General features: G+C 41.1%; 1 protein-coding gene across 6 annotated transcripts in view; it reads right to left on the bottom strand.

Moving 5' to 3' along the window:
- DLG2 (discs large MAGUK scaffold protein 2) overlaps positions 1–12831 on the bottom strand; it is a 2046181-nt gene that overhangs the window by 186885 nt on the left and 1846465 nt on the right. The window contains exon 1 of one of the 6 annotated variants that reach the window (XM_029208180.1): positions 8943–9179. The exons of 4 other annotated variants lie outside the window; for them this stretch is intronic. The gene's annotated coding sequence lies outside the window, so the exon portion shown is untranslated. Of the gene's footprint in view, positions 1–8619; positions 8714–8942; positions 9180–12831 lie in introns of those variants that run through there. One more of the 6 variants, XM_029208179.1, reaches the window with a different exon arrangement.

Raw genomic sequence — 12831 nt, 5'->3', positions numbered from 1 at the left:
GAAACTCACTGGGGGGTATTTTTGGCAAGAACAGAGGTGATGCGATACTCTGGCCCATAAATGTACATTTCCCCATATAATTTAGTCATAGCAAGTATACACTCATTGTTGTGTAAGGCATAATCTGGAAAGCAGTCAGAAAAAGTTAGATTTGCTATAAAATCATTAATAAATAGTCTTGCTCTTTCAGTTTCCATTTAAAGATAGAAAGTTTGACTTTGTCAACAGGCTAAATGCTTAGAATGTGTGCTTTATTGCTTTTTTCTAATGTTCCTATGTTATGCAAAGGTTGTAAGAAGACTAATACTGGAAGATTAGATAATCAAATTATAATGAGTTTAGCTAGTTCCCTATGGCTCACATTTCCACTTTTTATATTGCTGTTGAAGCAACTGAAGCAACAAGCAATATAAAAATGTATTACCCAATCATATTTTTAAATGATGCTCTTGATGATGGAAGGCCCAAGAACACTTTTTCATTCACGTAAAGGCTGTCAGTGTTTCCTTGGGTTTGCAAATTTTGGCCTTTGCAAGTAAAAAAAAATGCATCTTCATATTCACCATGCCAGCACCTAATACAGAGCCTTGCATATAATGGGCAAGACTGGATAACACATGGGCTTTCCTGCCACTTTCTAGCTGTGTGATCAAGATTTATATTCTCCTCTCTTCTCACAGTGCTGTTATGAGAGGTAAAGGTAAAGAGGTAATGTGTACAATGTGGCAATAAACACATGGGAGATTTAGTTATTATTTGTTAAATAAATGAATGAAAAAAAAGTGCATATTCTGCCCTGTCCTTCATTCCTGTCCTATCCAAATTCCTGGCCAATCTTTCCAGACAATCTCAAATAATATCTCCTTTATCACTCTTTAAAAAATTACACAGGGCTGTTTCTAAACATTTTAGCTCTTAATTATACATTGTTTCTGCATCTGAATATTATTCTCCTCCATTGTAGCCACAAGTTTTTAAAAAATAAGATGGGTCTTATACAGAAGCGATGTCACAATATTTAACAACTGGCTGTGCCAGGCGTTAACCCTTTAGTTAATCTTTAGTTAACCCATTAGCTCTGTGAAAGGCCCGGGAAAGCAACTGGAGTTGGGGGTGATATAAAGCAGTTGGGAATGGGGAGGGCAAAGGAAACCTGTGAAAGGAAACCTCAAAACTAAACGAAGAGTTTATCTGGTTTGTGCTATAGGAAGTAAAGTTGTGTCACGGGATAATGGCACCTTTTAATTCTGGGATGACCTATGTGCTTTTAAATCAACATTATCCATCACCCTTCCACTATTTTTAGTTGCTTCTATCTCTGCACTGAAGAGCTGTCTAATTTGAAGAAGAAACCAGTGCCCTGGGGAGCATTTCCTACATGATCACTGCTGCCTTCTCTCACTCAAGCATGTTTTCTGAGTAAGTCCCTGGTTCCTCACTGACACAACTGGGCTGTGACCAGTGCCATGCTTGGCTTCATGTTTTCTGAACAGATGTGTTGCACCAGAAGCAAATGGCAAGAGAAAATATACTTTGCTTCCATTTGTTGACATTATTGAGTGTTCTTTGGGAAGAAGGTAGATGAATGCGTATCTAGCACCACACTCATTAGGCAGGTAGGTTGACAGCATTTAATGACCTTCATGAATAAAGAAATAATATGCCAAGATTGCATTTAGATGCCACAAAATTGTGAACAGTATGAGCAGACTTCCTACAGAAAGTAAATAATAGTCTTGTCACTTCTTCTATGCTGCAAAACTGGAAAAACAATCCAAAACACAGCTAATTAAATTTGGAGTCAAGAGTTTTAATAGAAACTGTTACCAAGCCCACCCAGTACAATTTTATACAGGAAGTATTTTACTTTTTCAACGGAAAGAAAAAGTGAGTACTGCCTAAGGCTGAAGAACTAAAGAACAGATAAAATTATATAAACTGTGAATCACACAGACACCAAAGTTTAATCTAATTTTGCTATAGAGCATTGATATTTGGCTAACAAATATTTCATTCTAGTCTATCTCATTCTCAATGTGATACATACTACACAATTAGCAAGTAAGCACATCTATTCAAAGGTAGTCTCATTTGTCTTATACCTTTTTTGGTTTTGTTTTTGCTTTTCTTTGGCTTATACTATTTTTTAGCATCAGAAATTTCATGACATCACAATCTAAATACATTTGAGGCATTGAGTGAATCATTAAACTTCTTGAATAGGTTTCACAGAAGCAAAAAAGGAGAAAAAAGGATGACAATGGTATTGTCTAGCACTAAAATTCATAATTTTGAACCAGGGGACAGAAATTTTAAGGTTCATATTGAATTGACTCCATATCTGTACTCACACTGTAAAATAAAAAGATAAAGACATGACTGGTTTAGCTTAAAACCCAAATGCTATCATCCAATAGCAGGTTTTGGTGAAACATACATTAGGTTTTCTGTTAATTACACCACGTCAGGTGGCTTCTGGCTCGTAACTTCTGCAATAGTGCCAATGTGAAGATAAACAGAGAGTTAAACAATTACCTGGTTAGTTTTTGTGACTGCAAAAAGCTTTTTTTCTCTGCCTCAAAGCCTTCCCCTCTTTCTTATCTTTTGGCAAACTCCTACTCATTGTAGGGTGAGTCAGTATTTAAAGGCATGCACCATAGTATGCTTGGCCTTCTTTCCATTCTGTTATGTACTAATTCTAGTGGACATCTGTACACTGTGCATTGTACATATAGCAAGTTGAAGACCACAGCATCCATTCCATCACCACCACCACCCTTTCCTTTTTTTTTTTTTTTGGCCACTCTGCGAGGCTTTCAGGATCTTAGTTCCCCAACCAGTGATTGAACCCCGGGCTCCCGCAGTGAAAGCGCAGAGTCCTAACCACTGGACCGCCATAGAATTCCCCACTATCTCTCCCTAACAGTAACAGCTGCCAGACTTTGTTTACGGGCTCATAAGGTTATGGGGAGGCTGTCTTTATCCTAAGCTTCAGAATGGGCTGGTGATTTGGCTTTATGTTCAAGGGTAAGCCAGTACGTTTCAAAGTGAATTTTAAGGACCATTCTCAAAGCCATTGCTTTCTGGCTGGATATGACTAAGAAAATAAGTTGTCCATGAGCCACTGACAATCATTCTGGGACCATAAGGGCAGTTAGTGTTAGAATACAGCTAATACCAAAACAGGCAGCATGCCAAAACCAAAAGAAACAGATTTCTTGACAACCCGGTGTGCCACAGGATGAGACCTCTGAAGCTGGCTTCACTGCCGTACTTTTAAGTTACAATCACCAATACATTTTCTTTATTGATCAAGCCAGTTCCTTGCAATAGAAAGCAATCTCACCTGCCCCTGTTATGGCACAGTGGGGATCACTCTGTGTTAGAACTGTGGGCTCACGTGTCCATTTCTCTTGGATTACAAATGCGTTGAGTTCAAGGATTATGAGTGTTCATTTTTTAAATCTCAGCACCTAGCAGAACATCTGGCACTAGTCTATGCTTAATAAATGATTCATAATAGACAAATAAACAAGCAAACAAGCATATGAAGTAAGCTAATCGGAATTATTCCAGCCAGAAAATATCTCTTTCCCAAGTATTTTATATTAAAAAAAATTTTGAAAGGAGTCCTCCTATCGAGTTAGATACCCACAACATATCCATAACCATTTCCTATTCTAATTCAATTCTCTAAAAATGTTTCTTCTCCTTTTTCCTCTTAATTACATAAATAATGCATGCACATTATAAAAGTTCAAATGATACATAAAACATAAAAAAGAAAGTAAAAGTCGATGGGACTACCACCAGCCAAGGCATACACTATGAAAAGTTTTCAATTCAGAGGTTAAATGATAAATTTTGTTTTGTCCTGTTTCTGCTTGCCAAGTGTGGCACACACCTTAGTCATCACAGAGTCATCAGTTTAACTGCTGAATTTTCAGACTGGGGGAACGTTTGATATAGGCACACTATGTGCTAAGTTTTTTAACTCTGCCAGATGCTTTCATGTGGATGAGGGAATAGCTATTTACTGGGACATGAGTTATCGCATTTATGTTTTCCCAACAGCCTTGAGACAGGAATTACTTTACTTGCTTTATAGCTAAGGAAAGCAAGGTTGCAAGATTTGGTAGTAGAAAATATGTCCCAAGATGCATTCTACCTTTTCATCTAGAAAACTACTTTATGAAGGTAAGAGTAACAGAAACAAAAACAAAACAAACAGACAAAAAAAATCACTCTGGTAACTGCATAATAGCTTTCATTGCATTAAGAACAAAACAAAACAGGGCTTCCCCGGTGGCGCAGTGGTTGAGAGTCCGCCTGCTGATGCAGGGGACACGGGTTCGTGCCGCGGTCCGGCAAGATCCCACATGCTGCGGAGCGACTGGGCCCGTGAGCCATGGCTGCTGAGCCTGCGCATACGGAGCCTGTGCTCCGCAACGGGAGAGGCCACAACAGTGAGAGGCCCGTGTACCGCCAAAAAAAAAAAAAAAAAAAAAAAGCCCTCAAGATTCTTAAGAATTACAGGGATTTTGCTGCCTGGAACTCCTGGACTGCTAGTTCTCCTCAGGTGGGTCTTTGTCTCCAATACAACAGAAGATGGAAAGAAGCCATCTTCTGGGAGAATAAGACGCTGGGCAGAAGAGAGGGCTGTAATAGTGATAGAAGGCCACACAAAGCCATTGATCATCACCTCTGCTTTTCATACCAGCCTGTAGGGCAGGGTTCCACAGAGTTCCTTCAGGCAGCCTTCATCAGCCCCCAGCACCAAGGGTTACAACAATTTAAAACTAGAGATAAGAAAAGGGCACCTTAAATTACCACTGGGCTCTCCGAGCAACTACATTTTCAAATGGCATAAAGGACAAATGACAGAGTTTTAATCCAATTGACCCTAAAGTCACCTTCCAAAGTCAGTCTATGCCTCTGAACTAGAAAAAAGACCAGTATCCAGCCTTGATGGATCAGGTTGCTGTCAATTCCAAAATGGAACTTAAAAAGCTTTTAGTCTGAGATCTTCATAGCTTTGACCACCTTCTTGTTCAAGTGATTTCCTTTGGTTTAATGGGGAAAAGGGCAAAAACAAACAAAAGCCCCACAAAACCAACCCACTGGAATTTTAGCTTCATTACTCTTAAGTACAGGTAAACATTCTTCAGTGCAGAGTATGGCTGTGCCTAACATTTTGGGGGCCCAAGGTAAGAACACAGATAGAGGCCCCCAGACCTGGGCCAGCCCCTCTTCTCTTCCATAGTTCCTTCCTGCACCGCAAAAGGCCTTTCATGCAGATGTGTGGATATTCCAACTCACAAGTCCAAGCTATGATCAACAAAGTCCCATTCCCTGGCCTCACCCCTAACCCCATGCAAATAGCAACCCCTTGGATTTCCTCATGCCCCAGGGTGGGCACAGAGTACAACCCTTGGAAGTGGGCTCAGGATTGTCTGGGGAAGAAATTCTGGGATCCTGTTTACCCTGAATGTGGTCTAGAAAGCAAGCTCCAAATGGGCCCATCCTCTTGGCCCAGAGACTCCTCTAAAGCCAGAGGAATGCTGCCCAGGTGAAAGGACAATACTAATTCAGGGTAACTTTTAGATCTTATCTTGAATTTGGTACATTTATGACCTTTTAAAATTTCATGCTTTTTAATACTAAATTTTATACTTCGGTGAGAATTGTAAAGATGACTCAGGAAAAAGTGATCTTGATTGGCACAGACCAAAAATGAGAGCAATGAAAGTCTCCTACTTCATTTTTTTATACTCCCTAAACTCTGATAGAGGTTAAGTATGTGGGGAGAAGAATCAAGGCAACTATAGGGCCAAGATTCCAAAATGGAGCCATGTAGAGCTGGGCAAATCCTATTGAATCATTCCACCATGGTGGTTACAGTATAGATTCTAGAATCAGACAGGTTTGAGTTCAGATTCTAGCACTGCCATATGCCAATTTGAATTAGTAGTATTTAAATAAACTTTTCTCTAATCTCGTTTCCTAATTTGATGAGAAGCAAAATAGCACCTACCGGGTAGGGTTGTAATGAGGAGTAAATGAGAAAATGTGGGTAAAACATACAGTACAGTGCCTGGGGCGTAATAAATGATATTTATAATTAGGTACTTTAATGCAATGTCAGGGCTGGAATTATGGCCTATTCATTGTCTATTCATTGTCAAATAACTTAGAAGGCTATGAAATATTATTTGGTATCAGTTTATCTCCATGCTCCCCATTTGACATCAAGTTTATTCTTTAAATAATTATGTAGACATTAGATACCATTCTAAGAATTAGTGAAATGTGAACTGAAAGGTAATCATTCTGTGTTTACTAGGTTTCCAAAATAAAAACAAAAACAAAATCATCTGACAGAAGTGTATCTTGCTAACAAGAAAATTTTTTATAATCTTCCTATTTAATGTGCGTATTTCTTTCAAATCCAACATCAAAATGAGCTAATATATTTTACAAAATTCAACTTCTAACCATAATGACTACCTTTTACTGGGTCCCCTTTGTGCCAATCAGTGCACCATTGGTTATACATACATACATCATCTATCTGGTGTAATCTTCCTAACTTCCCCTCCCCAACTTTACAGATAAGGAGAGTGAGGTGGGGACCATGGAGACACAAAGCCCCTGCCCTTTCCATCTGCTGACTGCTGAAACCAGGTCTTAGAACAGCTCCTGTAAACCTCGCCCCCTTCTACCTCCCCCAACCTCTCTCAAAGAAAATCATATGTGTCATGTAGGTAAAATGTTCATGCCTCTTTGGCTTATAACCCTTTTTTAAGAGACATGCTTTTTGGTGTGTACGTGTTCTCTTGTCACAGTTCGTATTTGTCTTGCTGTAAATTTGAGAATAACTCATGCTAAATTTTCTTTTGTTGCTATTGAAAGAGCTTATTCTTGGTGGGTGGAGAAGATGGAAGATGGAAAAACCACCACCAAATGAGAAGAAACTCAGTTTATGGAAATTAGTGCATTGGCTTATTTCTCCATAAAACCACACTGAATCAAGACCCAGGTACTGCTGCAAAATAAACCAGGGGCTCTAGCAGGAGATTTTTTTAAATGTAGTACAGTAAAATTCAACGTGCAATACATCGCAAAGGTACTTTACAACTGTATTGTTCTTGGCATTAAGATATATTAACACTTTTAGGAACCTTCAGCTGTGTGTCCTGAGCTTTACAAGCATCACGTGCTGACCAGACCATCAAAGGCAGATGTTGGTTTATACCTGCAATGGTTTGCTGAATTTCCTATCTTAATAATTACTGCTGTAGCCCGGAGGCTTTGAGCTGAACGCAAGACAAAAAGACATTTTACAGACCCCTTGTGGGGCAGCCAGTTTGTAGATCAGAAACCAAGTCTCAGGTTACACACCCCTAAGTGCCAACCATAATACATCACTCCTCTGCTCTTTAAGCAGAACTTATTCAGAGAAATGGAAAATATGGAAAAGCTATTTATGGACAAAAGAAGAATGCCTGGAAAATGTGTTCCTGAAAAAAAAGATACATTCCATATTCCAAATTTGCCAAGTTTTGGTGCAATCAGAAAGTGTACTAGGAAAGAAGAAACAACTTTATTAGAAGTATAGTGGTACTGATGACCAAAATATTTATCAAGAAAAAGCAAAGAGCAAGCTGGTGAGGGGAAAAAATGCATATTTTTTTCAAGGAGATGTTAAAACGAGTTGCTTTCCTTGAGGATAAAGAGGATGTTCTTGTCAGATCTACAGACTGCACATCTAAAGAAAAAGTGCAATTATGCATAAAGTAAACGCTTTGGACAGACAGTTATGGGTTCAGAAGACAGTAGCTCCTTGCCAGTGAAATAAAGCAAATGTCAACAAGCCAGACACACTTGAAACATTCAGAAAAATGTCTTGCTATTCCTTTCCATACATAATATGCCATATGACACCACAGTTAAATCTGCTACTGCAAAAAAAAAAAAAAAAAAGAAGTACGTCAATCTGTTGGTTTCCATGAGATTTGGACAGAGGCAAACAACACGGCAGAAAGGAGTCCAGGAAGGTACAGCTTTCTCTTCTTTCCTTCTGAGGAGGAAATTACTTCCTACAGCTAGCTGATCAGGAGTTAGCGCTCACTCTGCTTGGAGCCAGGACCTGGAGCATACCCAAATGTGGACCAAAACACAGCTTCAGGTAATTATTAACAGGAATAGGAAACTAGAGAAAACCGCCCCAAGTTACGCAAATACAACTGCCATGCTTTCTGCATTTGTCTGTCCTGCGGGTGGGATGTACAGCTCTTTCCATAACGATCCAGTCTTTTCTTTTCCTCCTTCTCCCACACCACCAACAGGCATGCCAAATGCAAATCTGCTCACATTCTGATCCCATTCCGGCAAAACGCAGGGACTACCACCATACCGAGTCTCACAATAATCTCCACAATGACAATTATTCAGAGTCCCTCAGTTCTGTTCACACAAAAGATTACAATTTGAATATTGCCTTGCATAGGTTCAGCTCTGTTGGAGCTGGTTACCAGGCAAACAGTCTGTTTTAGAATTTACCGATTGCTGGGGAGGGTAAGCTGGGGGGTGGGGATGGACAAACCGCCCTGTACATACCTCCTTTTGGCAGCTAGGAAAAACAATTTCGTGACAAAGAGACTTGTTCTTTTCAAAGCTCGCCCAACAGATGAAACTGACAGAATGAAACCAGAGAAACTTTAGCAACCAAAGAAAGCAGCCTTCCAAGGATCAAGGTGAATAATTGATTTGTCGGCTTTTGTTTCATCTTTTAAGATATTTTGCTCATTTAATAGAATTGTGGAATTTGTCAGAAGCCCAAACACTGACACACACTTCTGACAGCAAGTGCATATTCCAAACTACAGATTCATTTGCCAAGCTTATTCAACAACGATTAGCTGCAAAGCCAGGGAACTTACCGAGCACAAAATTATTGGAACAAAGCAGGGAGGAGGCAGGAGGCACCAAAGGCAGCTTCTCCGTCTCCTTGGTGCCAGGTTCTCCTGTCTGCCGTCCAGTTCACACTTGCCTTTATAACTAAGACTCCGGCAGAACTCACTAGCAAAACCTGATGAATTATAAAACAGCCCCTCCTAGGCTCTCATACTTTACATCACAGGGGGTGACCATGCAGCGTCTTCTCTCCCGGGGTACATATATTTCCTTGTAACTCATCCTGATAAATATATCAGCCTGAGAAGCAGTGACAGTAATCGGTGTTTGGGATGTACCAGCATTAACCAATAAGACGCTTTCCCACCATCAGTACCGCACCCCATCCTCCACTTGTGTTCCCCCACACCTTGTTAAGGTGGATCCACCCAACCCAGTGGGGGGTAGGCAAAGATGGCAAAACGTGGATGAAAGCCCCTGAGTCTCCAACGCACACATAGCAAGGCATACTACTCAGGTTTAATTCTCATTAATAATTCTGTAAAGATCAGCCCTCATATTTGCATAGCCTGTCACAGTGTACCAAACACTTCACTCTCCCTGAGCCCCTCAGCAACCAGGAAAGGTTCAGCAGTGCTACAGTATAAATGAGCCACCCAAGAAGTTAAGTGACTTTGTCCAATGCTCACAGAAATGGAGGATGCAAGGAGCCCTAGAGGTTCGGGAGTTCAACCCGCTAGCTGTGCAGATGAGGAACCCGTAGCAAGAGAGAGAAAATGACCTGCACAGGTCACAGTTTCCAAATACGATTTGAGCTTGACCCCAAACCCCACGTCTTCTGATGTCAAAACAGTGTCTTTCTATCCTATCCTACTGTGCTACCTCTAGAGCAAGGAAGCCCTGAAAATCGAGAGACATGCAGATATCAGGAACAGTACCATTGATTGGCCAGAAATCATTAACAGGCAGGTAGCATGGAGGAGCAGTGCCTGAGCTTTTTGTTTCCTCTCTGACAAGGTCAATATAACCTCTTTAGGTTCACTGAATATCAACACTAGAAATCATGTTTTTGATGATAATAGCTATTACTGGGCACTTCTCATATGCCAGGCAGTGTTTTAGGTGCTCAGCCTCATTTAGTCTTTAATCTTCAAAACATTCCTATGACGTAGGTATTATCATAAACAACATATTGCAGATGAAAAAACTGAGATTCATAGAGGTTAACACATCCAAGTAGGATCCCAGCTGCTAAGTGGCAGGGCTGGAATCAACTCCAGGCAACCTGGTTTCAGAGCCCACACTCTTAAACGTATCATCCTATCCCCCAAGCAGTGTTTCACATTCAACTGTAGGGGCAGACGGGCGATGCAAGCAGATTTATTTACTATGGCCTTTAGTAGAAATTACAGGAAGAGCACAGGTTTAGGAACCAAACAGCCTTGTGTTTAAACCCTAGCCTTGTCACTGATTTACAGTAACATGGGTTGCTTTATCTATAAAATGGGCATAATAATTTTTACCTTGCAAGATTAAGTACATCAAGAAAATGTAGTGCCTGGTTTATAATGCATACTCCCAAAACTATTGGCTATTATTCTTACCACACTTCTTTTTGGAAAATGGATTTCTGCCTCACCTTCTCCTTAAAGTGTCTTTTTCCATGTCAACTACCATTTGCCAAGGATTCTGTTAAGACTGAATCTGCCAGCCGGTGAAAAAAGGGGAACAACCGCAGAGAGGTCTATCACCCAGACTGAAGAACATCACCAGGAATATGGGGACTTTCCGAAAGCCTGAGAATGGCAGGCCCAGGGGCTCTGCTCTAGGCTGCCTGTTCAGGTCCCCAGCTCTCTACTTCACTTCTGCTGTTAGTCAAATGAACTCACCAGCCCAGGAAAGCATACTTAACAGCTTGTTGGCTATCCACAGTGAGACTAACTTGGCTTCCTTCACCTGTTTCAAACAAGCGCCTGCCACATAACAACAATGAAATTTTGCACACAGCTGCCTACTGCCACTAAGTCAAGGTGTGCCAAGCAAGGAAACAGGTACTGTGTCTCAAAAGTTCCACCGCAAACTCCTGTCCTAACTCAATATAAACCAGGATTTGGCCACCTGACAGGTTCCAACCAGGTGAATTCATACATATAAGAGACTGCTATCTCCAAGGTATGCAATCAATGTTCCTTGAGAGACATCAGCAGTAGCCCTCTGTGGGACAAGGTGATGCTATAATTTTCCAGGCTATGCAGGATTAAGTATGAGAGACTTTCTTAGCTCTGTGTTTCTAGAGAATGACCGAGTGGGCAACTTAATTTGCTCACATATGGACTACTTTCTCCTTGTTTATTTTTTCCTCTAAGCATCTTACTAGGGGATATGGAATATACGTAGATGAGGTGCCCCCTCTTTCATGACCGTAACACTAGACACTGTAGAAGCAGAGGTATGCAACATAATTAAAGGGTCAGGGGAAGAGGGACTTGGGTTTCTAAACTGGTAAGAAAAGCCAGGTGTAAACACTGTGTGTAGCAAAGAGTAAATAATAAATAACTGATTACAAGATAAAGGGTTACTTCCAATATCAGTATGTGGGTTATCCACGTATGGCTTGATGTGGCTTGAAGTCCTTCCATGACTTCCAGCTTCTTGATCTACCATCATCCCCCAAAATCCCCTTCAAAGCCATTCTCCCCCTGCTGCCTGGCTATTCCACCATTATGAAACACCCCATGAAAAATTATTGTGGATGAGTCTTCATATCGTTTTTGTATTATAACACACTGTTCTGTCCCCATCAAGGATCATCATAACACATATTCTGTCATAATTACCACCTCACGCCACCAACTGCTCCCAGACGTAATGAACTATGTGGAACCTGGAAGCTGCACCAGTACTTTGCTTATATTAGTGACAGTGCTGGTATTTACTGACACTTATTATGGGCTGGCAATGTGTTAAAACTTTACTTGCATCTCTCAGTCAACCCTCACAATATTTTTTTAAATAGATTTACTTATTTATTTATTTGTGGGCTGTCTCTAGTTGCGGCGAGCGGGGCTACTCTTCGTTGCAGTGTGCAGGCTTCTCATTGCGGTGGCTTCTCTTGTTGCGGAGCACGGGCTCCAGGCGCGTGGGCTTCAGTAGTTGTGGCTCGTGGGCTGTAGAGCGCAGGCTCAGTAGTTGTGGCGCACGGGCTTAGTTGCTCCGCGGCATGTGGGATCTTCCCGGACCAGGGCTCAAACCCTGCACCCTGTCCCCTGCACTGGCAGGCAGGTTCTTAACCACTGCCCCACCAGGGAAGCCCTCAACCCTCACGACATTTTGAAGTGAGCTGTACTATTATCTCTACTTTGTAGATGAGGACTCGGTGACTAGAGAGGTTAGCTGACTGGCACAATCAGAAAAATGACTGAAGTTCTAAGACTGCAGAGCCCACTCTCTTAACTATTATATTCACTGCTTCTAAGAAATTGAGATAACAGAGAACAAAAAATGTAAGTGTCCACTCTCGGTGTTTTTACCTCTTCACATCCCATTCTCGCCTTAACTGACTTCAGTCAGGTTTCACCTTCACCATTCCACTAGAGTTGCTTTTATTAAGGTAAATAATGACATGTTCACCAACAAAAGCAATGGCCAGTCTGAAGTCCTCAGTTTACTCAATCTCTCCACAGCTCTTTGACACAATGACTTATATCTTCCTTGAGTCAACCACTTTTTAAACTTGGTTCCTGAGACCCCCCTGGTTTCCCTCCTACCTCACTAATTCATCCTTCTCAGTCTCCTTTGCTGAGTCCTTCTCCACTTCCTGATCTTTCAAGTTTCTTGTGTCCCAGGGCTCATCATTAGACCTTTCTCATTATACTCACTCCCTAGGCCACAACAACCAGTATCAAGGCTTACATG

The sequence above is a fragment of the Monodon monoceros genome, unplaced genomic scaffold (genome assembly GCF_005190385.1).
Source record: "Monodon monoceros isolate NGI ecotype Baffin Bay Population unplaced genomic scaffold, NGI_Narwhal_1 Super_Scaffold_7, whole genome shotgun sequence".
In the NCBI taxonomy this organism is placed as follows: Eukaryota; Metazoa; Chordata; class Mammalia; order Artiodactyla; family Monodontidae; genus Monodon; species Monodon monoceros.
The sequence above is the reverse complement of the archived record's forward strand: the minus strand, read 5'-3'. Positions and strand labels throughout refer to the sequence as shown.